Source organism: Acomys minous, assembly GCF_964271855.1.
Source record: "Acomys minous genome assembly, chromosome: 6".
Lineage (NCBI taxonomy): Eukaryota > Metazoa > Chordata > Mammalia > Rodentia > Muridae > Acomys > Acomys minous.
Window position 1 is genome coordinate 103,393,288 of NC_140487.1, and position 23,791 is coordinate 103,417,078.

Sequence of the window (23,791 nt, forward strand, 5' to 3'; positions counted from 1 at the left end):
AGGTATGTGTGTAAAGCGATGGGAAGCCATGTATGGTGAGGAAGAGCAGGTGTGGGGATGAGAAGCCAGGCTGGGGGATAGGGACAGGTATGGGAGTGTGGAGATGAGTGTAGGGATGAGGCTGAGGAGGCCAGCATGGAGGCTGGCATAAGCTAGGTCCAGTTATGTTGATTTGGGATCCATCTGTCATAACAAAAGAGCCAGCAGGGGACAAGCAGAGACTGGAACCCATCTCAGCTGCCTGCTTTCCCACACACACTGCTGTTTGTGGATCAAGAAGTTTCAGTCAATCAAGGTCACTGACTCATGTCAGCTTTGCCCAGTGATTTCTATTTCAGAATTCAAGATATGTCTGTCTGACAGGAAGAAAATAAAACGTCCCCAAGAATAATAAGGCATCATTAGGAGTGGACCAGATCTTTCAGAATCAGATTTTCAGGGCAAACAATGACTTTATAATCAAGGTGTTTAGTTGGTTGACAAATACTGGTTGAATGCCTGTAATGTGCCTTTGTAAGAATAAGATCGCTGAAAACAGGTGACCTGGAGTCAAGACAAAGCACTTGGACTCAGTTTAATATTTGCGGGATTCTACAAGTGTGGTTGCTGTGGCTGAAAGTGGAAGGGGATGAGGCAGACCATCATCCGTTTCTTCTCTGGCCCCAGTCTTTACTCTCAATCTGAAGAACCCAGTGGTAGGCCTGGGTCCATCCAGCAGCTGCCATGAGGAGCTCTGGTAGAGGCAGCAATGGCAGCCCTAAATGTGTGTGGGGGCGGTGCCCAGGGGAGAAGGGAGTTGCTAGGGCAAGAGGCGGGGTGCACAGGCGAGGAGACCAGAATGGTTTGCAAAGAGAGGCGAGTGCTTGACTTGTCCAGCCACCCGGCTCGATTGCTTCTAGCCCTCCCTCATGCCTCCTCTTTCTAGCCACTCCCTAGGATGTTACTATGTTACCTTTGAGGAAATACGTTTGATAGTTGTTTCAGAAAATAAACAAAGGAATATGTAACTATATTAATGCGTGCATACAAGTATACAATACACACACACACACACACACACATGCCCCCATAGTAGTTCTAAGGCATTTCATAGATGTCAAATCCATGGCAATACTGAAGCCTGTGCATGCTGTTTCATATATATATATATATATATATATATATCAAGAAACTAATAATAACTAGTGCTAACAATATATTAAAAGTTATGTGAATGTTGTCTTCCCCCATGCTATACTATAATTTTAGATTGTTCTTGTCCATGAGAAGTTGAAAACATAGAAGGTAAGAGCTTAGATACGGGGGGGGGGGGGCAGAGGGGGGGATGCCTGTATATTCACTTTTACTATTTTTTTCTTTTTGGATATAGTGGGTTTTTTTTTTGTTTCTGTTTTTGATTTTTGCATGTATGTCTATGTACCATGTGTATGCGGTGCCCATGGAGGCCAGAAGAGGTTGTCAGGTCTGTTGGAACTGGAGTTGTAGAGAGTTGTGGGCTGACATGTGGATGCTGGGAATTGAACCCAGGTCATCTGAAGGAACAACCAGTGCTCTTAACTGCTGGGCCACCTATCCAGCCCCTATATAGTGAATGCTTGCTATCTATGGACGTTCATGTTCAGCAGAGTTACCACAAACACTGAGCTCGTGGATGACGAATCACTGACTCTGCACACCTTGGAGAGACACAGGGCTCTGCTCCCGCAGCCCACAGACCCATCAGCACATAGCCTTTTATTGTGCTTCTATTAAAAGGCAAGTTACTTAATATATAGCTACTGATGAGCATTGAGCTCACAGCATTTTTGAATGACACTGTCAAAGCACACATATTTTGTTGTTGTCAGACATACCATGGCCTTTGTGTACTTAGGACTACAGGCCTTGTTTCAAAAACATGCTTGGGATCAATAGTCTAGAATGATCAAGGAGAAACACCAAAGTGCAAAAGAAAGTGAAACCAAGACAGACCATGGCGAGGACACTGTTTACAGTGTAGGGGCTGAAAAGAGAGGGCAGAGGTTCTCCTGTTAGACTTCCCCAGAAACACATATGCATTGTTGAAAGGGAGGACTTGCTGTTATAAATGAACGTGCCTGACAATAATAATGAGGTCCAAGTGTATAGTATGCATAGGCCTGCCTGTGTGCACACATGCACACACACATGTACACACAGGAACACACACACAAACATACACACAGACACATAGGCATGCACACACATGCACACAAACACACTCACACACACCCATGTGCACACACACAGATGGACACACACAAACACATAGAAATATATACACACAGAAACAGATACACACACACACACACAACTTATTATTCTGAAGTTGTGGCTTCTACCTAGAAGTAGAAGGCACAAATTAGACATAATCTAGAAAATTGAGTATGTTGATTTATACCTATAATTCTATCATTTGAAGACAGGAGGATATTGACTGCACAGACACTGTCTTAAAATAGAAATAAAAATTAACATGAACATGCTCTGGCATGCCATAGTGGGGTCCTCTGAAGATGAGACATGCTTCATACAAGATCTTTTAAAAGTGAATTCCAGTGATCCAGGAGGGGAGAAGGGAGTGGTGGATGCTGGTGTTTATAATCTGCATCTCTATCATGCTTGGAAGGAGATGAGCTATTACATTTCCTAGGCTAGACTCTAGGAAGAACTTACCAACTAGTGTGGCGGCAGCGTGTTTAGAAATGAACGCATAAAAAACACAGGCTCTAGGCTTTGCAATGACCAAACAACCCTGGTGCAGAGTGTGAGGAGACAGACCATGGTGGCCCACAGTGCTGTAGTGCACCTCACAGTGGACACTGGGAAGACCCTACTGTCTATCTCCGTCCTACTTTTTCTCCTATAACTAGGCCACAGGGTGCGCCCTCCACCACCTCAAGCCTGAGGATACCCCAATTGCCAACTAGTAATAGCCCGAGAGTGTCATAGAGAGGGAGAGAGATACTTATGGTTATGCGTCCAGAGTGTGTTCAGCCCTAGACCCTGGGTGAGTAGAAAGGTGTGTCAAGTGACCTTTGGTGAGTGTTCTGCTCGTCGCCATCCAGGAGGGGTGATCTTACCTAGGTCCTTTTAGGTGAGTAAAAATGATATGGTGATGGAGATAAACCAATAATGACAGCTGACATTTTGGGGTGTTGGTGTGTACTTGGCACTAGGCTGAGTGTGGTTTTTTTAAAAAAAATGTTAGCTTTATCAGAATAATATGCATAGTCTTTGCCAAACATTTAATTTTGAAATTTTTAATGATGGAAAAGCTGAAAGATAAGCACAGTGAACAACTGTAGACTCATATTGGGGTTCAGCAATTAATACTTTGGACTATATCTATTTATCTATCAATTATCTATCTATCTATCTATCTATCTATCTATCTATCTATCTATCATCTATCCATCTATATTTATGTGTCTATAATCTATCTACTACCCACAATCAATCACTGATCTATCATTTATCTTTTTCTATAATCTACATACCCATCTCTCTATTATTTATCTGTCATTTACCTCTTGCCTGCCATCCATCAATCAATCATCTATCTCTTTATCATCTACACACTTATCTATCAATCATGTATTTACCATCTCTCTCATCATTTTTGATGAGTGACTTAAAACTACGTTATGAAGGAGTCACTTTACCACTGAGTGCTTCATCATGCATCTCCTAAGAATTAAAATCCCTTCCCTCAACACCCACAGCAATACCATTGCTATAATAAAAAACTTTACACTGACTCACTATCCTCTTGTATGCACTCCATTTTAAAGTTTCATGTGCTGAATCTAAAAATATTTAATGAGGCTTTGAAGGGAAGGCAGTATTCTTCCCTTCTACTGTTTGCTCCTCTCCCAAGGCTACAACTTCTGCCTTCTTAAGCTGTGTCCTCCAGCTATGAATTCCATGTTTGTAAATAACTCTATATTGTACTGTTTTTTTTTTTAAAACCTACTTATCATTTGTTAACCTCATTTTATGTAAGACATGACTTTGTTTCTCACGAATGTCCTTTACCAACCCTCCCAATATGGCGATATCATTTTGGGGGATGAGATCAGTATTTAGCACCAACATTCTTGAGATTGCATTATTTTTGGGGCTGAGTTACATGGTGCCCTGTGCTTGTATTTTCTTTATTTTACAGTTGTGCTGGGTTATAATTGGTCACAATTGTCACTTATTTGGTTCTCTATGTAGGGATTGCTATTTCATTCCAAGCTCTCTGACAGGATTATAATTTTCTTTTAAATATGTTGACATGTATTGAACTATGTGGTGATGTAACTCTCTTCCTGCCTCTTGCCCTAGCCTGCCACTCATCTGTCACCTGGACCTTCTCTGTTCCATCAAATCTGGAATTCCCTTAGACGGCTCCTGAATTAAATTATTTGTTTCTGGGAGGCTGGAGAGATGACTCCGAGGTTAAGAACACTGGCTGCTCTTCCAGAGGACCCAGGACCCACATGGCAGCTCACAGCCATCTGGAACTCTAGTTCCAAGGGGATATGACACCCTCACACAGTTATACATACAGGCAAAACACCAACGCACATAAAATAAAAATAAATAAACCATTAAGTATATTTAAAATTTTGTTTCCTGGATCTTGGGCATCCTTTTTTTGCAATTTACCCTCTGGTAATGGCAGAGAACATATTTTAGTAGTTTTCTGAGTAAGGACTCACGTGGGCAATATTTTTAAACTTGTGTATGGGAGATTTTTTTTTTCATTAAAGCTTTACACTTGGTTGATGGTTTGGATATCAAAGCATAGAGTGGGTTCTGAAATGTTTCTCCATTATTTTCACATTTCAGGGCTAAGGGTGAGGAGCCTGGTGTTGTTTCAGTTCCTACTTCTGGGACATTGTGAGTAGATGCTGTTTCTATCCACTGTTGCAGCATCAACTGATGCATTCACTCTAGACAGTCAAGTGCTCATTTATGCTTCAGTAACCCCATCCTCTCACTTTCATTTCCGGGGACATCTGTCGTTCCTCCGTTTTCTCTGACTCTCTATCTCTGAAGTCATTTGCTTCTCTTTGAAGACTCTTTCCTCTTAGGTTTAGAGCCATCCCATTGGGTTGTTTATTTTTGTTTCAATATTTTTAATTTTCAAGAACTCTGTTGAATGTTTCCTCTTTAATAATTGTATGTTCTGGTTAAGAATGCAATGGCTCTGCCTTTATCTCTGAAGATATTAATTATACGGTTGTTTTCTCCTTCCCACATTGCTTCTATATCCTCTGAATTTTTTTTTTCTGTCTACTAGGCTTATTTTTAGTCTTTTGTATCCTTCCGAGAGAGGTTCTTCAAACATCTGGTGGACCTTGGTTGGCCTTTATCAGAGGGAGGTCTTAAAACGATCAGTGAAAGCTTCAGTGAGACAACTCATTTAATTGGGGAGGGGAGAAACAAAGGCTATTTAAACCCTTGGGGAGTGGGTAGAGGCATTTGAGGTGAGTGTACATCATTGGCCAGGGCCAAGGTGTTGGGAATGCCTTATTTGCATGAAGAGGAACCCAGGGACTTGCTGGACATGACCCTTAGAAGGGAAGAGGAAATATAACCTGTGACCTGGCAGTCAGGGTCAGGATATATGACCACCTCAAGGGTGGCAGAGGTGGGGGCTATCAGACATGCAGGCCCAGGCCAAGGAGGGAGCAGTTCTACTCATACTGGTCTCAAGATGAGATTTTTGGGGTTTGGACATGCCTCAACTTCACTTTTTCTCCTGGCTGGCTCCGCTAGTCCCACAGCTGCCTACCATGCTGACCCCCCAGAAGCATGCAGTTTAGGCTTCCATGCAGATGTCTGTGCCCCCTGGAATGCCATCCCCCATCAGGCTTCTCCTGCAGCCATCTTTCCCTCCACATCTCTTGCTCTGTATCCCAGGATACAAGTCCCTCCTTATTGCCTCCTTTTGGCTTTCAGTAGACACCCCATATTCTGCAACGACTGAGCTTCCTGTTTGCTCCACCAGATCCAAGTGTTTTCTGAGGCATGTTTTTTTTTCTTTTTTAACTCTCTTATCTGGTGTTGGTCTGGTTAGTTTCTTTGATGAAACCTTAGATTTTTGAGGTGATAGGCTAGAGTTTCTATAACTCACATTTCTAGAAGCTGAACACTCCTAAAACATGGTGTGTGCATCTCCTTGGCATGTGTCAGGGTCTTCTTTCTGTATCATACCCTGGTGCAAAGAGTCACAGAGTGAGAACCAGCTCAGACCTCTCCTCTTAGGAAGTTATCAGCTCTATTGTGGAAACTCTTGTTGATGACCTCATCCAGTCCTTGTTACTTCTTTGGGACTTGACTACTAAATACCATCAAGTCTAAATTTGGGGATTGGTTTTCAACATTAGTATTAGTGGGTTTATTTGAAGTGTGGCCCTGTGGTTGCCAGAAGTCAAGGAGGTGCTATGGGAGCTGCTGCCATCGCAGGGGTTTGAACCGAACTCAAGGGCCTATCGTTTCACCAAGACTGACAAAAACCATATAAAACTTTCCCCGCTCCACACTGTCCACGATGCTTCTCAAGAACAGTAGACACGGTCATGCTACCAATCCATGCCCCGCTCCCTGCAGCCAAGACAGACCTATTACCTGAAGAAACATGAGGAAAATGTTAAAGACAGGAGCCCGTGGGCTTTCTCTGCAGTCGTCTTGCTGGGGAACCATCAGTTATGAGCAGAAGGTTCCAGCTGGAGTTAAGGTTTCCTGGAGCCATTACACCTGGATGACTTGAGTGTCCATCACCAACAGGCCAGGAAGCTGCCAAGCTCCCATGAGTATATATTAACTAGGGCGGTGGTAACAATTACGCTTCCCCTTCGGTGTAACTCTGTATGGTGACTGGTGGCCACCTCAAGTGTTTGTTAAGGGTTGTGAGGTCTTAACCAGGTTCAGCTGTATGAAAGAGTCCTGTGATCAATTAGTGATGCCTGCTATAGGCAGTTATTCGCCAGCCCAGAACCAGGGGAAAGATGAAAGGAAAATGTTCTAAGACAGTGTTTCCCAAACTTGACGGATGCTAAGAATTACCTGGAGGTACTTGTTAAAAATAGATCCCAGGTTATTCACCAGGAGATATGAATCCAAGTGCTTCAGAGTGAGGTGTGGGCATCTGAACTTAGTAAGTATTCCTGACAGGCAACCCTGGAAGCATTGTTCTAAGAGAAGGTCAGTCTTTAGGATTCCCTGCTGCCCAGAGGATGATATGCAAGAAGGCAACAGAAGCCAGTCCCTGGCAATGGAGTGGGGGTGGGTGGGTGGGGGTGGGGTAAAGATGGGGTGGGGGCTGGGGAAGAGGGAAGGTGGGGGTCAGAAGAAGGAAGAATGGTTCAGACAGACACAGGTGTCAGGCACCTACATGTAGGCAAATACCCTACATCAATCTTCAAATCCAAACCAAAGACCCTTGGGCATAGCTACTCAGTGCTGGTCCATGAGGAATGCACAAATTGCCAAGTTTTAGAAAAAAAAAAAACCCCGTATCTTAGCATCTTGCTTAACTTTCTCATATGTTGATCCAGATCTCTTTCTTGCTTCTGTCCACTCCAGTGTGGAATGATGTAAAGAGGCCCCCAAGGAGTGAAGGTAAAACTGAAGAAACTGCAAAGATCTGTTTGTAAGACTGGAAAACCAAAGGCAGAGAAGGAGTAGGCTCTCTCCTGGATGGAGCAGCTTCAGATAGGGCTCACCAAGTGCATTATGGGAAGAACCTTTGATGGCACATTGGGCTGTGTAAACAGATTTCAATAGCTTGTTAATGGGGCACTCAGTTCCAGAAACTGGCCTCCTTACCTTCATGGTACAAGAGTTCCTGTGGACAGAGACACTTAGCACGTGCCACCTGCCCTTCTCCACTTTCAACCATGAGTCACGAGTGCTTAGGTCAGGAGGGGGTGGGTCTCACATACTGTACTAGTTACTTTTCACATTACTGTGACAGAAATACCTGACAGAAACAACTTAGAAACCAAGCGAAGGGAGGAACGTTTTACCTCGGCTCATGGTTTCAGGAGGATTTTAGTTGGGTATAGCAGTGCGTCGCCATGCAGTTGTGGCCCAAGAAACAGAGAGGAAGCCATGACCTTCAAATGCCTTTTCCTAGTGCCTAATTCCACCAGCTAGGACCAGTGTCCCAAAGATCCATAAGGCCCTCAAACAGCTACAGTCCTGCTAGAGCCCAGATGCTCAGACATCAGGGGGAGACACTTCAGAGTCAAATCATAGTTAATGAATAATCAAGATGTCTATCATACAACCAAAATACCTAGCATTTACTGATAGTTACTAATATCATTAAGTATTTAATTAATTTGTTTATTCATGTATTTATTTGTGAACGTACGTATGTGTCACAGTATGCATGTGAAGGACAAAGGACAAATTGCAGGAGTCAATTTTTTCCTTCCATAGTGTAGGTCTCTGGATTTGAACTAAGTCATGACTCAAGGTTCCTCATAAATACAACTGGGGCTTAGTCACCTCCAAGCTCAGTCACTTCCACCTTCACTTATGGGGTTGTTGGCGAGATCACAGTCCTTGAGGTTCTTGGATTGAGGATCTCTGTTTCTTGCCATGTGAATCTTTCTATTGGGCAGCTCACATGTAAGATTTGCCTTTTGTCTTCATCAATGTTCGGTTGCTTTAAAGAGACGCCATGACCATGGCAATGCTCACAAAAGAAAGCATTTAACTGGGGTTTTGTTTACATTCAGAGGTTTAGCCCACTATGATCATAGCAGGAAGTATGGTGGCCAGCAGGCAGACATGGCGCTGGAGAGGTAGCTCAGAGTTCTAGATCAGGATCAGCACGCACAAGGAAGAGACGCTAGGCTTGGCTTGAGCATTTGAAGCCCCAAAGCCCACCCTCAGGGACACACTTCCTCCAACAAAGCCAAACCTATTCCAGTAAGGCCACACCTCCTAATCCCTGTCAAGTAGGGCCATCTCCTAGTGACAAAGCATTCAAATCGATGAGCCTATGAAGGCTATTCTTATCCAAACCACCATAGCTACCATCACAGTAAGCAAGAGAAAAATTAAGGAGGAGAAGCCTAGACAGCTGACAGGCTCTTTCTGCAGCTCAGTCTCGGAAGTGGTTCCCAGAAAGGTTGTCACAGCCGTCTTGGGTCCAGTTCACACAAGGGTACAGAAATTTTGGTCTTAGGAAAAAATGCCATAATTTCTGTGCTCCTGCTTCACAATTATGAAGCGGAGACTCACAGCTGTACCTTCATCAGCGAGGTCAGCTCATCTATTGCAATTGCTGAGCCCTCGCTCTACAGTGTCGTTAACTAAAGTGCAGGACTCACAGTAGAATCACTCTTTGTATCTGTCATTACAGTCTCACATGCAAGAGTTTCGCTATCTCAAACCCGCCGTACCTTCCTTGTCTGTTCCAACCCCTCAAGCGGCTACAGATCTTATTGCTGCCATGGTTCTCCATTGTCCAGAATAACACATATTTGGAGTCAAACAATAGAGACTTCCCTTTTGGCTTGTTTTTCTTTGTAGTCTTTGACGCTCCTTCTTATCTTCCCACAGCTAGCTAGGCCATTTCTTTCTAGCGCGGAATAGTTTCCCGTTGTACACATACACATCATGGCTTGTTTATTTTTGTAGCTATTAAAAGGCATCCTGGTTGTGGCTAAATTTTGGCAGTCAATAATAGAGCTGCTGCAATTATCTGTGAGGTTCTTTTGCCCAGGCATCTATTGTAAGTGTATCTGGGTAAGTACCAAGGAGTATGATGGGGGGATCATATGGTAAGGGGGTGCTCAGTGTTATGGGGTCCTGACAAACTGTATTTGAGAGTGGCTGCACCACTCTACTTTCCTGTCAGTATTGAACGAGTCCCCCTGGCTGCATGGCGGCCCTGCAGGACTCAGGGAGTTCTAGAGACATGCTTCTTAAGAATTAAGAAGTAAGAATGGAGCATGGTGGCACATGCCTGTAATCCCAGGACTTGGGAGGCATAGGTAGGTGGCTCTCTGTGAGTTCGAGGCCAGCCTGGTCTACAAATTGAGTCCAGGTCAGCCAAGGCTACACAGAGAAACCCTGTCTTGAAAAACCAAAAAAAAAAAAAAAAAAAAAAATCAGAAAATAAATAACTCACAAGTCTCAGGAAGTCCCTGAAGTTTACCAAATGCACAAGACACCGTCTTCCTCAAGGTTATCTAAGCAATAAAGATGGGGAGGGGAAGAGACTTTCTGACCTTTGCTGCTTGTAAGTTGTAAGGAGCTCCAGAGTTCCAGCTTGGTAGTGAGCTGTCACCCATGCTAGCGTGGGATTTCATTGATGTAGATGCCTTTTGGTCTCCCATGTTCCTGTAAATAAAGTCAATAAGCTCATTGGTTTGCCAGTTTGGACTTTCTTGTATTGTTATCTGGCCTGCAGTTAGTTTCCTGCTTGAGGTCAGTAGATGTCTGCTCATTTCTTCACAGGGATAGGGTCATACAACAATACCTTTGCCAATATTGGATATTGCCAGTGCAGTGGTGTTCCTTTCTTTCATTCCTAATTACCTTCATGTAAAGCTGAGCAGCTACCCTGGGCTTCTTTGCCATTTCCCCATGTTTGTTGGCACATCTGTTCAGATCCTCTCTCTTTCAATTAGACAGTTTGTCATCATCTTGTTGACTTTCAAGCATTCCTTGTGTATTTTGGGTGCCACTCGCTTACTGGTCACACTCTGTGTGTTTCTCACTTCTGTTCAGAGGTTTAGCTTTTCCGTTTCTTAACAGTGTCTTTTTCAGAGCTGCTTCCATTCTCTCTCTCTCTCTCTCTCTCTCTCTCTCTCTCTCTCTCTCTCTCTCTCTCTCTCTCTCTCTCTCTCTCTCTCTCTCTCTCTCTCTCTCTCTCTCTTCCTATGTATGCATTTGAGGAGTGCATCCACTGGAGGCCCAAGGATGAATGAAGCTGGGAGTCTTCCTGGAACTCTCTCCACCTTAGTCACCAAGGCAGGGGCTCTCAGTGTGCACCTATATGTGTTTTTTTAAGCATGGAGGTAGTTGTTCCAGAGTCATTTGCTGAAAAGAATTTCCTTTCTCGATTGAATTGCTGTAACCCCTTTGTCGGAGACCAGTTGACTGTGTATTTGTGAGCTCTCCGTTCTATCCTGTGAACTTGTCTGTCTGCATTTCTGCCGCTACCCCGCTGTCTTGATTATGCCGAAGCTGGGTAGCATTTCTCTGACTCTTGTTCCCTTTCCTCAGGATTTTGGCTATCCTGGGCCATTTGCTTCTTCATATAAGATTTAGCATTAGTCTGTCACTAGGCACAAAACAGTGCGATTTTTGACTGGGTTTGCGTTGCATCTGTAGACCAGGTTGAAAAGAATAGACAAAAATTTTTAAACAAGCTTATTGAAATATAATTCACGTACCAAACAATTAACTCACAAGATAATAGTGTCTATATGTGTGTGTACTATGCCTGCCTGCATGTATACCTGTATGCATGCATGCATTTATGTATTGGAAGGTATGTACAACTGTCACCATGGTCTAATTTGGGGGGCATTTTGGCCCCCTCAGACTCTCCCCTCAGAAGTTATTCCCCATACCCATCCCTTTATATGCTACTTCTGCCCTACATATAATATACGTTTTATCTTTATAGATATTCTTAGTTTGGACATCTTACTTAAGTGGTGATTTCAAATAAATGCAATATGTGGTCTTTGTGACTGTCTTCTTTCATTTAACATCATACTTTAAGATTTATCACATCACAACATGTACTGCTGTGGCACTTTGATGTCCCGCTAGCCACGGGATAGCCACGGAGGATCCAGTTTCTCCATAGCCTTGCAAGCTTTTGTTATTGCTTGTGTATGTGTGTGCTTGCATGTGCGTGAGTGCCCGTGTGTGTCCTTACCACACGCATGTAGAGACATGAAATCAATCACTTCTCCACCTTAGCTTCTGAGGCAGAATCTCTCACTGCACCAAAGCCTCTGTTTTTGGCTAGACTGACTGGCTAACAAGCCCCTGGGGGTCTGTCTGTCTCTGTCCCACAGGCTTGGTGCTAATCATGTGGGACACTATGGATGTCTACTTTTTTTTATGGGTGCAGAAGGTCTAAACTCAGGTCTGGATGCTTGCATAGCAAGCCCTTTACCAGCTGAGCCATCTCTGCAGCCCTGTTAGCGCTTGAGTTTTAAGTTATAGCCATCCTATTCGGTGAAGTGGTGCCTCATTGTGGCTTTGACTTGTATTTCCTTGATGAGTAATGATGTTAAGCACCTTTTTAATGTGCTTGCTGGCCATTTGTGTATCTTCCTTAGAGAAATTACTACTCACATCATTTGCTCATTCTAAAACTGGGTTATTAATATTTTTCATCGCCGAGTTATAAGAGGTTTTTGAAATATATTATGGATCTAACTCTCTTATTAAATAAATGATTGGCAAATATCTTCCACCATCCTGCAAATTGTTTTTTTTTCATTTTCCTGACAGCCTCATCTACAGCACCAATAATGTTAATATTGATGTATATTCTAATTTTCCTATAATTTTATTTTACTGGGTATGCTTTGTTATAACATTTTAAAAAAGCCGTTACCTGGTCTAAGGTGGCATACATTTACTTTTATAGTTTTAAAATTTATATTTTAAAGGCTACAATCAATTTTACATTAACTTTGTCAATAATTGAGGCAGAAGTTAAATTTATTATTTTAACATAATACTATTCCATTTTATATTACTTTTATTATTATTAAAATTAAATTTATTCTATAATTGGGGTAGGAGCTAAGTGTGTTCGTGTGCACTGGGCAATTCCAGTTGTTTCAGCTGCACTGGCTGCATGCTGGCTGCCTCCCTGTTGAGCTGCCTCGGTCCTCGTGTTGAAAACGAACTGACCGTAAAGTAAGGGTTTATTTCTGTCTCTCAAACTCAGTCCCACTGGTTTCTTTGTCTTTCCTTGTGCCAGCACCACACCATCTTGATTACCCAGGAATTCTGTGTCAACTGTTTAGAATATTGAAATGCGATTCTTCCAAATTTTGCCATTTTCCAAGATGCTTCTTAGCTATTTCTTAGCTCTTAAATTTCCATATGAATTTGAAGCTTAGCTCTCCTTGCTCTGCCAAAAAGAAGCCGGCAGCTTGACAAGGATTATGGAAAATTGATATATCAATTTGGAAGCATGGCCACCTTCAGTGCATTGAGTCTTCCAATCCACGAGATCATCCCATTCACTTAGAGATGATTTAATTTCTTTTAATGTTTGTGGTTGTGCAAATCTTGTCCGTTTTTGTTAATTCTATTCCTAAACACTTTATTCATTTGGAGGATGTTATGAATGGGATTCTTTTCTAACTTCATTTTCAGATGCTTATTGCCAGTGACAGAAAAATATTCGTAAGTGACTCGGGTGTCCTATGTCCTTATTGAAATCTCTTCACTAATTCTAATAGTTTTGGTGGTATATATGCATACACACATGTACACATGCATGCAGACATATATGTGGGCGTGCATGCCGTTTGAAATAGAAATGATTTGCTCTCTTCTGTTTCAGTTTGTATGCCTTTTCTTTCATTTTCTTACCTAATTACTCTGGCATAAGCCTTAGAAACTGTGCAGCAGGACTGGATCAGCATGGCAAAGATGGACACCCTTGTCTTGTTCCTAATCTCAGGGGAAGAGTGCCCAGACTTTCATCTGGGTGAAAATGGTCTGCTGATTGAGGATTGTTCGTAGGCTTCCCCTTGAAACCAAGTCAAGGAAATGTCTATTTCCAATTTGTTCAGTAATTTCATTAAAAAACAATATTGGGGAGGAGGTGGAAAGGTTATAAGAGCCACAGAAAGAGGGGGCCTACTGTGGGTGAAATCGTATCTCCTAGAAACACAAGGGACTCCTCACCCGTGAAATCCCAGCAACATTGCTGTCCAATGGACAGCAGAACAAGGATGCTACCCTATAGGCATGCTATATAATGCAAGAAGGAAAGCTCACTGGGCCCCCAACTCTAGACAAGAAACTACAGGCAACTCAGGAATGCTGAGTGAGTGAGCAAAGTAGCATTCCCCAGGCAAGAACCTTCAGTTGGTTATCCAATCCCACGTGGTCGGGCCTGAAATGACACATAGAAGTACCATCATATTGAGTGAGCGGGTTCTGCTTACACATTCAGCAATATATGTGCAACACAAGTAAAGAAAGAGAGGCCACACATTTGCGAGAGAGCAGCATGAAGTACATGGGAGGCGATGGAGAGAGGAAAGGGAAGGGAGAAAAAAAAGGTAACTAGATTTTACTTTTTAGAAGTATTTTTAAAAAACCCAAACAAAAGAATATTAGTGTCCGGGGAATTGATCAGTAGGTAATGCTTGCTGGGAAAGCATGGGGGACCTGAGTTTGGAATCCCAGTACCCATGTGATAAACCAAGCATGGGTTCACAGGACCGGTAATGTCAGTTCTGAAGACAGGCAGGGGCTATAAACTGGGGGAGACTGCAAGGGTTGAGGGCCAGCCAAGCTAAAAGATAGTGAGCTCTGGGTTCAGGGAGACACCCCCATCTCAAGGAGATAATATGGAGATGGATAGAGCATGTAGTCATTTGGTTTCCATATATGAACACCTGTTTATGCTCTCTCTCTCTCTCTCTCTCTCTCTCTCTCTCTCTCTCTCTCTCTCTCTCTCTCTCTGTCTCTCTCTCTCTCTGTCTCTCTTTCTCTCTGTCTCTCTCTCTCTCTCTGTCTCTCTCTCCCTCTCCCCCTCTCCCTTACCCTCTCCCTCCCTCCCCCACCTCTCTCACACACACAGTATTAGAGTATGTCAAATACTTTCCCATGTATTTTGAAATGACTAGACTTTTGTTCTTTATAAATCTAGTACATTACTTAAATTGAGTTTCAAATATTAACTTGCTTACATTCCTAATATAAATCTCATTTGACCATGGTGTGTAATCCTTTTTACATGTTGCTGCAATTGATTTTCTGGTGTTTTGTTAAAAATTTATACAAATGTCTCAGTGGTTGAAAGCACGTACTGTTGCTGTGGAGAACCCGATTTTGAGCCCTAGCCCTTATATCAGGCAGCTCGTGACAACTCAAGCTCCAGGGGACCCTTGGCCTCCAAGGGCACCCTGCACCCATGTGTACAAACCAATATACACATAATACAGAATGATAAAAAAATAACTCTTTAAAAAATTTATTCAAGTGTGTCCATAAAGGTCATTTGTAGTTTGTTGTTGTTTCTTGTGATACCGCTCTCATTTTGAAATTAGGGCGTACTTGTGTCACAGAAGGAGTCGGGGAGGTGAGCATCCTATTTCACTTTCGGGAAGAGTCCATAAAGGAACCTTCATGGTGTTCCTTGGCTGACAGAAGTCACCAGATGGTGACTTTCTGAGGAAGCCATCTGGAACCGGCCTTCTCTTTGTAGGATGTTTCAAAATTGATAATTTCATCTCTTGACTTATTATGGATGTTATTCACATTTTCTACTTCCTGGGTTAGTTTTAGTAATTTGTCTTTTTAGAAATTTGACAGTTTCACTTAACTTATCACATTTGTTGGCACACAGTCAGTTTTAGAATTCCCTCATAATTCTTTTCATTTCTGTAGGAAAAAAAATAACCTCTTTCTTGATTTGAGAAATTTGGGGATTCATTATTTCTGTCTTAGTTATTTTAGATAATGGTTTGCCAATATTACTGGTTTTTTTCAAATACATTACATTTTAAGAAATATATTACTAACTGTGACAGGGTCTCATGTAGCCCAGGCTGGCCAAGAATTTACTACGTAGCTAAGGATGATCTTGAACATCTTGGTCTTCATGTCTATACGCCCAAGAGCAGGGGTTGTAATATATTATCATGCCTGATTTGGTATCATCCTGGGGATCAAATCCAAGCTTTTGTGCATGTCAGGCAAGTACTCTGCACGTGCACACACACACACACACACACACACACACACACACACACACACACACACAATGGCACCTGCATCTCTATGTGTCCGTGCATGTAGGCATGCACACATATGATGTGGCTCCTGTGTAGAGGTTATTGAGTAATCTTGTGTGTTTGTCCACATCCCCACCTTGGGGCGGGTTCTGGTGTTACTGCTGCCTCTGTATACGTCAGCCTAGCTGGCCTGCAGGGTTCAGGGAATCTCATCTTCCCCCTCCCATCTCACTGTAGGAGTGCTGGGGGTACAGATGTTCATCGCAGTGCTGACTTTACATGGATTCTGGGCACCCCCAACTTAGATTCTTAGGGTTCTATGGCAGGCACCTTACCCACTGAACTTCCTTCCATACACTTGTTTTGGTAGTTTATTATTTTTTTTAAAAGGACCATCTTTCTCTGTTTTTCTATTCTGCATTTTATTTATTTTTGGCGCTAGTTGTCATCATGTCATCATGTCATACTTTCTGTTAGCTTTGTGTTCAGTTTTCTCTTAGTGTTTAGGTTTCTTAAGGAGGAGTTTTAAGCCGTCAACGAGTTCTTTCTTTTTGGTTTTCAAGGCAAGTCTTTACAGTGGTGGATTTCCTTCCATGTGCTTCTTTAGATGCACGCTATTATTTTTCGTAGGCTGTACGTTTGTTTCCACTCAGCACAAAGTGCTTATGAAGTTCCACGTGAAAGTTAGCAAGTACTTTCTGTCCATTGCTTGGTTAACTGTGTGTTATTTAATTTTCATATCTTTGTTAAATCTCCAACTTTACTTCTGTTTTTGTCTTTAATTCTGTATGGTCAGAGAACATCCTTTTCTTTTTCATTCCAATTATTTAATAGCTATTGGCCTTGGTTTGTGATCTAGCATAAGGTCTATCCTAGAAAGGAATCCACGTGCCCTTCAAAGAATGTTGGCATTGTACAACATGTTCTGCAGCATTTTGGGTCTGGTTGGTTTGTTGCATCTTCTTCTTTCTTCTCAGCCTCCCGCAGAACTGTTTTACCAACCATTGATAATCAACTTTGTACTTTGTATAAACATTATTATTAATGCTTCTAATTATCAGAGAATCATCTACTCCCCTTTTCAATTATATCAGTTTTTGCATATTTGTATTTTCCAGATGAACTCTTTATATCATCATGAAATATTTTCCTTTGTCTTCAGTAATATGAAACCCCTTGTCAACAAATGAGCTGGGGCTTGGGAAGGTTGTCCACAGTGCTGTCAGCCCATCTGTGCCCAGTGTAGGAATCCTGGCCTAAGAATGGGGGCCAGAAGGGGAAGGTTGGTGCTCCCTGTTGCATCAACTGTAGTTGAACTTTTACAGTGTAGAGGAAGGAGGTGAGAATTCCCAGTAGTCTTCTCCTCTCAGGATGAGACAATAGTCCCAGAGTGGGAGGTAGAGGCAAAGGAAGATCTTTTCATGGTCATACTAGCTTGGGTAGAGCTTGTACAATATGGAGCTGCTGGGGGCGTAATGGGAGATAGAAAGTGGATTTGGTATCAAGTGTTACAGGTTCTCATTGTTCTAATGAGACTTGGTAGACTTGCCTGGAGGCATTTTCTCCCTTTGCCTTATACTTTCAAGGTAATGTTTCACAAAATGGTTGTTGTTTGTGGTAAAGAGTCTACTATGTTCTTCATCATACTGTTCAGGGAGCTTACTTCTTCATGACAATTTTTTTTTGAAAGAGAGATTGATGGGACGAAGCGGAGTCTGCTTTGGCTGAGTATCGCCCCCTGAAATCTGACTATGAGGTTATCATGACCAGAAATGAGGACGAACAAGACACGGTCCTTAGCAGCAGCAGCAGCAGCAGCAGCAGCAGCAGCAGCAGCAGCAGCAGCAGCAGCAAATGATAAAGAAACACGAGCTGGCTGCTAAGTGGCCACATATTTGCCTTTCAGTTCTCAGAGAGATCAATCTCATTACTCAGCAGCTCAAAATGATGGCAGCAATAAAAGTGCGATTGCATTTGTGTGAAGGCCTAACCCAGCTCTTGACTTGAAATTGCTTATAAGCTCTGAGGGTAAACGCCAAGTGTGGAGGCTGATTAAAAAGAGGGTATAGATATAAAAACCAATCTCGTCATTTAGTTAAGGAGGAAGTGGAACCCGGAGGGGTGAAGAATTATCATTTCCAAGATGGGTGACTTGTCCAAAGAGGACCTCGCTGGTGGGGAGTTGATGGAAGTGGGCTTGCAGCGACGGGGTTGGGAGAAGGCAAGGGTGGCATGGCACTCAGATCCCCAGGTTAGGCATATTTACTAGTTCAAGGTATTTGTTTGGTGAGGTAGTTATCAAAATCCCACGGGCAGGCCACCAAACCAGGCAAGGATACGAGAGGAGAAAGGATGGTGAGGAGGTATTTTTGGTAGGTAATCAGCTCTAGAGAGATTCTGGACAGAAACGTCCCCTAACAGCCCGGGGAAAGTAGACACTGAGGCACAAGGCAGATCTCAGTGCCAGCGGGATACAAAGCCAGAATGAGACCAAGCATCGAGTCTAGAAAGGATGAATCATGAACCATGAACTTTAGGCTTTACATTTCTTAAAAGATAATTCTTTTTTTTTAAAAAAGAATTTCATATGGTGTGTCTTGAGCACATGCATCCTCCCACGCCTCCTCCCAGCTCTTCCCAGCTCTTCCCCTTCCTTCCTACCCTCCTTCCCCCTGTGTCATGCCCTGTTTTTGTTTTAGAAGAGACTGTCTCACAGAATATGCCCTGGTCCTCTCTGGCTTTTAAAGCGTTCTTTCTTCTTCTGTGGTGTCACCTGAACCTTAGGTACAGGGGTTGCATTGTATATGTGTTAACTGGGCATGAGCATACCACAGTTAGCTCATCTATTCACTTCGACCAATGGTGGTTTCCTTTTTAATTAATTAGTTAGTTAGTTAGTTAGTTAGTTAACTTTACATCCCTGTCATAGCCCCTTCCATCCTCTCCTCCCAACCTCAACTCCTTACTTCTCTCCCTCCCCTAGTCCCCAGAAAAGGGGAGCTCTCTTACTTACCCAGCTCAGTTCATCAGGTCACATCAGGATTGAGTCTATTTTCTTTCCCTGCGGCCTGGCAAGGTAGTCCCATCAGGGGAAGGGATCAAAGAGCAAACACCACGGTCCATGTCAGAGGTAACCCCCACTCCCCTTACTAGTAGACCCACATGAAGCCTGAGTTTCCCATTGGCTACATCCATGTAGAGGACCTAGGTGCAGTCCATGCATGGTCCTTGGTTGGTGCTTCATACTCCGCAGGCCCTTCTGGGCCCTGGTTAGTTGGCTCTGTTGGTTTTCTTGGGGAGCTCTTGTCACCTCTAGGTCCTTTTATCCTCCCCCCCACCCCCACTTTTCCACCTGACTCCTTGTGCTTTGCCCTGTGTTTGGCTGTGAGTCTCTGCATCTGTTTTAAAGCACTGCTGGGTGGAGCCTCTCAAAGGACAATTCACGGACCCAAGGAAGATAAGTAACAAGGAGGACCCAAGGGAGGATGCTTAAACCTCCCTCAGAATGAGAGGTTGTGGTTGAAGAGAGGGAACAAGGTAAGGGAGGGAACTCAAAAAGAAATGAGGGTGGAGATCAGGCCTGGGGAGGGGACAGGAGCGGGGTGGGGCAGGAGGACAGAAGGCCTGCAGAGAAAAGAGAAACTGTGGGTGGGGGTATCTCTGTGACAAACTGGGGGCCTAAGTCAGAGAATGCCTCTGGAAGGATATGAGGTGGACTCTAGCTGAGACGCCTAGTAGTAGGGGCTATGGAGACTGAGGAAGATACCCTCTAACTAGTCAAGACTCCCAGAGGAAGAAGGCGAATACCAACTCACTCGCATAGGTATTTACAATGCAATTAGAGACTATTATGGTTTAGGAAGGTGGTAGTGGTAGATTCTCTGGTTTCTATAACCTCACCAGCCATAGGTAATTGGCTAAGTTAACAGTGCCAGACACGAATTCCCTCCTATTGATCGGGACTTAAGTCCAATTAGGTCATTGTTGGTTACCCCCGGGATATAAGTGCCACTATTGCATCGTTAGCAATGTCTTGCTGATCTGGTCATTGTGTGGTTCCTAGACATCACAGCTGGAGAAGAATATTGACTGAAGTTCTCCCCTGGCAGCTTGCATGTTTCCTCCCCAGTACTATGAGAGTTGATTCTTAGGGATAAAACTTCCAGGTCAGATTCAGATTGATTTTGCTAACTTCTGTGTCCAAACGATGGTGTCTTCAGCAGTAGGATCATCCCTTCTTTTTCTGGAAGGAGCTAAGGGTAATTCCAATAACATATATTATTTTTTTAGGGGGGCATCTTTTGGATTCCTCTGAAGGAATTCCTCAAAAGGGTGTTTCACCTGTGGTGTTTAAGAGTTCTCCTGCATATTAGATGATTTGTTCTGAGCCTGGAGAAGCAAGGGCTGATAGACTGTAGTTATAGGAATGTGAGACCCTCATTGTCTTTAATGGAAGGATCAAAAAATAATAATTATAATAGTAATGGTAGTGGTAACGGCAGCAACAGACCCTCATATATTACCACAGCCCAAGCTTCACTGTAAACACGTATTACAAACCCCACAAAGTAGCCCCACACCACTCCTATTCCAGATACTGGAAAACTAGGGGCAGAGAGCATTTGCATACATACTGCAACCAGGGCTCAATCTCAGGCAGTCTGGCTCCTTCGCCTATCTCTTAACAACTGGACTCTATGGCATCATATGACCTCTGAACTTATTTCCTCATCCTTAAGCTAGAAAAACAATAGATTCCTCATTAGTCCGTAGTGAGTGGTGTCTATGGAGTGCACATAAGCCAGGAATTATGGTTGCGGTGTGCTTTATTCGTGGTGGTGCCAACTCCCAGGCTGCCCTCAAATACAACCCCTTCTGTCTGCTTCTTCAATAATTGAAAATGAGCTGGAGGTGGAAGGCTTCACCTCGGCAGTAATGTTTTTACTGCTTAGGCTGGGCAAAGCGTGCGCATACTCATGGCGGGATTCGTTAAGCCTTTCTGTATAGCTCAACCATTGTAGAATAAGTCGAGGAACTTAAAGAAATGTATGCCTGGATGGGGTGGAGGGAGTGGACATCAGAACCTGTGGCCACAGAGTGGCTTTGGGGGAAGGGCTGTTGCAGATCACTGTGGCTTTCTAGAAACAGTTTGGAACTACCTAGAAAGGAAGCTAGTGTTTTAGGTGGGGAAATTTCTACCCTCGGAAAAGGAGGCCTAGAGGGGGAGGGAGAAATTCCAGAGGTAAATTAGCAGAGTGCTTTGTGTTGGGGAAGGGCAGGGCAGGAAGAGTAAAGGAGGGCATAGAGCCAACCTGGTCCCAGGCTTGAGGAGGCCAGGGTTACTTAGTGAAGCAGCTAGAAAGTCCCCAGAGTGCACCCATAGAGCAGCGTCAGGATTTGTTAGCGATTCTGGCCCACAGAGCATATATTGGATTCATCTGGTAAAGGGTGAACAGCAAGGGAAAACTGGGACCAAGGTAAAGCGAGACGAAAACACGTTCATAGTTAAGTTTGATTTAGTTCCCTGGAATCTTGTGGGGAAGAAGGGGAAATGTGGACGTGAAGAACTCATCTCAACAGAAGGGAGGACACAGGCTGGTTCTTCAGTAGAATCTCCCCACCCCACCCCACCCCACCCCACCCACCACACCCCACCCCACCCCACCCCACCCCACCACACCCCACCCCACCCCACCCCACCCCACCCCACCCACCACACCCCACCCCACCACACCCCACCACACCCCACCCACCACACCCCACCCCACCCCACCACACCCCACCCACCCCACCCCACCCCACTTCACCCCACCCCACCCACCCACCACACCCCACCCACCCACCACACCCCACCCAACCCCACCCCACCCCACCCCACCCACCACACCCCACCCCACCCCACCCCACCCCACCCCACCCCACCCACCACACCCCACCCCACCACACCACACCACACCCCACCCACCACACCCCACCCCACCCCACCACACCCCACCCACCCCACCCCACCCCACTCCACCCCACCCCACCTACCCACCACACCCCACCCACCCACCCCACCCCACCCCACCCCACCCCACCCCACCCACCACACCCCACCCACCCACCACACCCCACCCCACCCCACCCCACCCCACCACACCACACCACACCCCACCACACCCCACTCCTTGCATTCCAAGTGGCTTTTGATATTTTGCAAATAGAAAATATTAGTTTAAGTGACCCTTTCAAAAGAGACCAAGGGCTTTGCCTGTAATTTTAGCCTGAGAAGAGGGAGAGAAGATGGCTAGGGAGATTTGTCATATTGGGTTTAATTTAGAGACACTCCCTCAAGAAACATGGTGGAAGAGTCATTAGTTATGCTCCCCGTCCCCAGTGTCAACCTTTCTATTACACACATAGGTCCACATGTTTATATCTGAATGCACATTTGTGTGAGGGTGCACACATTCACGTTATATAGCCATATTAAAATGAAAGAGACCAAGCTGAGCGTGGGGATGCGTTTCTGTAGACCAACACTTGGGAGGCTGAGGTAAGAGGATTTCGAGTTCAAGGCCAGCCTCGACATTGAAGTTGTGTGTGCAATTCTCTAATCACCCACTTTTTGAACAGATTGACCCAAGAATTAACTTTAAAAAAAAATATCTGGAAAGAACTTGCCCAACAAAAATGTACAACAGAATGACATAACATTCTCAAGTTCAGGTTTGACTTTGACAGTCCCATCCTAAACAGATTCTTCTTGTGCAAAACCTCTTTGAGCACTTGGCCACTTTTCTCAAGAGCCCCTCTTATTCTTTTGATCCTCCAACCTCATTCTCTTTTCAAGTTTTTATAGTGTCATTGTTCTTGCTGCTTCCTGCTCTCAAGCTGTTGACTGCTCAGGCTCTCTATTCGGATTGGTCGGAGCCTTTGCCTGCAATGTCGGTGACTCTCCCATTTCACTTCCGCAGGCTTTATGCAGTCCTCCCCCCACCCCAACCCCTTTCTCTGAGAAATTTGTGATTATACTTTACAATCAGTTTGCATTGTATCCCCAGCATATTGATTATGTGCCAGCCGGGGAGCAGCAGAGAAACAATGACGTTGATGAGACGGGAAAGGATGGAACCCCCCAGCCAGAACGTGGAGAGGATGAGATGAAGCAAGACCTGAGCTTATCTGACTCTTCCCAAGGTAACCTCTGCTCTATGGGGGCTCAGATAATGAAGACCCGAATCAGAGAAACCTCTGCTCTAAACTCTTAATGGGTTTCTCCCATCTTCCTCGGCAACAGCGTTCACAAAGCTAAAGAAGTGGTCAACAATCCACTTAACAGCAGGCATTAGGGATACCAGTGACACATGCTGCATGGCTATTTCTTGTAAGTGCTACTGATGAACTTTGGGGCAGAGCATGCTGATGTAGGTAGGGGAAGCCTTTTCTGTATGACTTTCACCTTGATAGAGCCCAGTATGTAGATTGCCTGTATGGATTATCTATTTCTGCATGACAAATGACTCACAAGTGATTCCAAACCAAACCAAACCAAACCAGACCAAACCAAACCAGACCAAACCAAACCAAACAACCAACCAAACAAAACAACTACCATGCCTCAGAAAAGAGCTCCAGGAGCTTCCAGGTGTGGGTCAGTTGGGCCAGAAGCTTGCCAAGGCCTAGCAGATTCTCCCTCCTCCCCCCCCCCCCCCTTACTCAGCTCCACACCTGCCATAAGCCATAAGCTTACTTGTGAGTCTTTGGGCAGGATGCTTGCTAACTGGGTGCTACCAGAAGGTTCCTGATGACGTGACTTCTCC

The 23,791-nt window shown here is 44.2% G+C and overlaps 1 long non-coding RNA gene across 1 annotated transcript in view; it reads left to right on the plus strand.

Annotated features, from left to right (window-relative positions):
- The window catches only part of LOC311599623, a 66,241-nt gene extending 43,095 nt beyond the window's left edge, over positions 1-23,146 (plus strand). The window contains exon 3 of the long non-coding RNA XR_014779975.1: positions 23,033-23,146. This is a non-coding gene — a long non-coding RNA (uncharacterized lncRNA). The remainder of the gene's footprint in view (positions 1-23,032) is intronic.
- The last annotated feature ends 645 nt before the right edge of the window (positions 23,147-23,791 follow it).